We start from the raw sequence: 4,656 nt of genomic DNA, 5'->3' as shown, positions 1-4,656 counted from the left end.
TTATAAATTGAGATTTTTCCATTGTCCAGAAAGGTTAAGTCTCATTAACTAAAAAAAAGGTTAAGTAATTCCTAGTATCAATTTGCGTTGGAACCTACAAATTATCAGGAGTCATTTTGCGTCCTCCAATCGAGAAAAGGCACGCGAGATAATCCTAAAATGGAACTGAAAAACTACAGGATAATCCTAGAAGCAGCAGTACTCACTCAGATAGAGTGGCAGCAAACTCTGGAAGCACAAACTAATTAAAGTTGCAAATATAGTTTCGGTCTCGGTCGACTGAACAAGGGTATTGATCTGTATTGAAGACCACCTGGCTGGGAAACGTCAGTCAGTGAAGTCCCAGAGAGTATTCCTGGTGGGTTTGGAATTATCTTAGGATCTAGTTCAAGTTTGATTTAGTATGTGATCTAGCTCACGGTTCGTCTAAAGAAAAACTAAAAAAAGAAAAGTCTAATCGAGTGCCTACCCAACGCTCTGACACTGGATCCGTCACCGCTGCAAAGTTCGGGAGCAACCTGCTTGCTGCGATCCGCATCCGCACCTCTGCCATTGAACGAGCCAGGCGCTTCATAACAATTTTTTTTAAAATATCGGTACAACTTGTAGACGCTCCGCGACAAATTAACAAAGAACAACTTGTAGACTGAACAAGTGTATTGCTGACTATAAATTGGGAGTGGAATCTGTCCCAGCATGCATCCTGAGAAAAGAAAACGATCAATTGGGAAATCGACCATGCTGCTTCCAACGCCAAAACAAAGCTTCATCCTCAGGAAACCAAAGAGAAACGAAACCTACTCGATCTGTGTGGCACGATGAGGCAGCCAAGAAGGCATGCTTGCGTTCCGCCCCTGGACCCGATGAGTGAGGCAGGCAAAGAGCAACGGCAAGCCAACCCTAATTAAGCACTATACTTAGCTTAACTGCTTCATGGTTTCTGGGTCTGATGCACGCATAGTAGTCGTCTGGTGTACCAAGTTCAGGCATCCATTTCAGATGATGCCACAAAAACATAAAAAAGGCGTGGTCGGCAGGATTCGAACCTGCGCGGGCAAAGCCCACATGATTTCTAGTCATGCCCGATAACCACTCCGGCACGACCACTTCGTGTTTACTTTGGGAAAAGCTAGCAAGCTGTTGTGATTATTTTCTGGAAGAACCCATAATTCAAGTGCGTACTCTATACTAATATAAAACGCACAAGTTGGGTGGGGAACATTTGATCACCATTGTCAATCGCTTCTGATCCTAAGGCCCAGATTTAGAGTTGGTCCCCTCTCTAGAATTAAGAGCTAACTAATGCTTCCCTTTCACAAATGACGGGATTAAATATGAAGCAAAAAGTTAGCTGCATTGTTTCTATAGTATAGCAATGCATTCGATTTTGTAAACTCATGATGATTAATCATTGTATTGCCTCGAACACACTACTTTACAAATCAATGTAATATGATTGTTCTGTCTCAATAGCAACGCTTGTGCATTTAGCTAGTGGACGCAAGTAGACATACAAGACATCATCAAAGGATTTTTAACATCGAAGAAACTTCTCACTAATGAATCTAGTAATCCAATTTAACTTGTGAGAAAATCGCAGCGAATTGAAAGCTCTAACACTATGAGGATTACCAACCAAATGAGCATAGTAAAAAGATACATGTGTCTCTTCAAAACCCTGGAAGGCTATTCAAGTTGTCAAACAAATTTTTGGGCACATCCTTATCCAAGGTACCGGTCTTTTCTATAGCAATGACAAGTCTTTCACCAATAAATTTAAATGCACCGTTCCATCCTCCTCACTTTCGGTTATCTTGGCTCTCTAGGGTTTGGTGGCCGAAGATGTTACCCATTATCATCACAAGTGGCAGCAACACCACTCACATCCCCCCTCTTCACCTTCAATTTCGGTCACTTTGATAGCTAGAGGCTGATTTGATCCCAAGCCGCATGGGAGAGAAGGAAAAAGATATTCAGGCCAGTGAAAAAGGATTGGGCCCAAGTGCACAGTTTTTCTATCTTTTCTATGTCACATATTCATACTTTTATTTTTTTGGTTATTTAAATTTGCTCCAAACATTCTATGAAATCTCCCACAAACATAAAAGGACATTTAGGGTTCATATAAAAAGTTTGGGAAGCGTTTGAATGGTTCTATTTTTCTCAAAAATTCACACAAGGTTTTCTGCATGAGAATCATGATTCAGTACAATAAAAAAAAGAAATCTCCATATATTCAATAACCCTGAAAATATCAAAAAAGGAATATAAACACTCCAAGTTACCGAACAATATATCTAAAAATTTTAAAAGAGCAACTAGAATTTTAAAAACAAAGAAAACTAAATACAAAAGAAATTCAATTAACCTTCAAAAATCCAAAAAGTCCTAAAAATAACAAAATCAAATCACAAGATCACATTATCGGTGATTAGTTTTCTTAAAAACTACAACCTATGGTACGTGATGTTACATTAAGCGACAATGCCCTGCGAATGGTGCCCACCATTCGTAATCGAAGATAGTTGGTAAGAGATGGGGTTTTGTAAAACAATATACCAATAAATCCGTGTTAATAATGCTAAGAAGCTCGGGGTTTTATTTATAATACTGGAACCACACAAACTCAGGGTTTTGTGAAAATTTACTTTTTTTATTATCAATATAATATTTATTTGTCATTACTTTTTATGAAAATATGTGTTGGGAAAACTGTCTCGACGAAGGGGGTTCATCCAAGCAAAGAGAGGAGGTCCGCGGGGGGGGGGGGGGGTGGGGGTTGTGAGGGGGAAGCTCTTGACCTCTTGGGTCTTTTATATAGGTGAGAGGGGAGAGATGAAACTTTCTCTCAATCCCTTGGTTGGTACAGATATTACAAGAAGACCCTTGAACCTTTACATGGGCTGTTTTGCAGGCCTGAGCCTTTCCCCTAACAGTAGCTCCCCAGCTGTAAGTTCTGATGGGACAGCTGGTGGGTGAACAACTACAACTAGAAAAAGGCTCATGTTTATTGTTGACATGTACGCCTCACTAAAAACTCCACCCCAAAAACGCAGTGGAAAAAAAGGGCATGGAGAAACGAGCATGTACATTGCATAGAATTTTCTTTACATGATTGATAAAGCCTGATACGCTTATAATTATGCTTCATTCTACTTGGCAAAGAGGTCTTCGATGAAGGTTGAGGACTTTGGCGGTTGCCAAAAGTCGAAGGTACTTCGTAGCCCAAGGCGCGGTTTCAATGTAGTCAATGTAGGAGGGGTTTAAGGCTACTGCCCAGACTCACCAAAGTCAATGATGTCTTTGTCTCTTCGCTCTTATGCACCAGCCATGCTCTTGGGACCTAGGGTGGGACTTTAACCCAGGTGCCCTCCGTAGCCCCTCTTGGTCGGTGTTCGTGAGTGGTGAAGGATTCCACATAGCTGACGTGTCGAAGCCGATGCAAGCGAAGTAGTCACAGATGGAGTAGTGGTTGACGCTTACTTCTGAGTTGTCTAGGTTTATGAAGGTTAGGTCATGGGGGTCGAAATCTGTTTGGATGATGTAGTCAAAGTCGACAAAGGCGAAGCCGTCGCGGTTGAAACCCCTATGTCGATGTGAAAGTCGACGAAGGTGAAGCGGTCATGGTCGAAGCCACTTTATCGACGGTAAAGTCAATGAAGGCGAAGCCGTCATGGCCGAAGCCCCTTTGTTGATGTTAAAGTCGACAAAGGTGAAGTCATTGTGGCAGAAACCCCTCTGTCAACGTCAAAGTCTACAAAGGTGAAATCGTCGCGGCTGAAGCCCCTTTGGTCGAAGTCAAAGTTGTCACGGTTGAAGCCCCTATGTCGTCGAAGGCAAAGTCGTCATGTCCAAAGCCCCTCTGTCTATGTCAAAGTCAATGAAGGTGAATTTGTCGCAGCCGAAGCCCCTCTATCAATGTCAAAGTCTACAAAGGTGAGGCCGAAGCTCCTGTGGTCGACGTCAAAGTCCATGAAGGCAAAGTCATTGTGGCCAAAGCCCATCTATCGATGTCAAAGTCGACGAAGGCGAAGCTATGTTTCCTTAAGACTTACCGTCTGAGATTCGAAGGGAATCTTCAGCTTTACAGGGCTCGAAGGGTCGTGTTTCCTTAAGACTTACCGTTTGAGATTCGAGTGAAGCGTTGCCTTTACCTCAGGGCAAGCAACACCTCAATTTTGTATATTTGAAAGTGTATCTAGCCCTTATGTGTGATTTTGGTAATTAATGATAATACCTATGGACTAACAATGTCATTGAGTTTGTCAGTAAGGTGTTCCATATATGATGCATGGAGGAGACATATGCATCAAGATGAATGAGCTCTTAGTGATTCTCATATGAAGAAAGAAAAGCTCATATAAGATTGACGATGAGTGTGAATTCTAAGTTACTTGTGAAGATCAAGTAACTAAAGGTATGCCATTGTCAATAGAGTTTTATGAACTAACCTGTGTACTTTATGCTTAAGAGTGGGTTGATGTTAGAATACATAAGAAGGCATAAGTTTAATTGAAATCCAATATGCCAACAGTGAAGAACAAGATTGGACTCCATATATGATAAAATAAATTTCCCTTATTGAAGATGTCGGATACAAAATAGTTTTCTACGGCAAGACGATGAAGGGTGAGCGAGACTCGGTTGTGATGGACC

General features: G+C 41.5%; 1 non-coding gene across 1 annotated transcript; it reads right to left on the bottom strand.

The window, feature by feature from the left end:
* Nucleotides 1-1,025: 1,025 nt before the first annotated feature.
* On the bottom strand, nucleotides 1,026-1,107 carry TRNAS-AGA (transfer RNA serine (anticodon AGA)). The gene has a single exon. It is a non-coding gene; the product is annotated as a tRNA-Ser (tRNA).
* Between the last annotated feature and the right edge of the window lie 3,549 nt (nucleotides 1,108-4,656).

The sequence above is a fragment of the Phragmites australis genome, chromosome 5 (assembly GCF_958298935.1).
Source record: "Phragmites australis chromosome 5, lpPhrAust1.1, whole genome shotgun sequence".
Taxonomy (NCBI): Eukaryota; Viridiplantae; Streptophyta; class Magnoliopsida; order Poales; family Poaceae; genus Phragmites; species Phragmites australis.
This window is presented reverse-complemented; position numbering and strand designations above follow the sequence as displayed.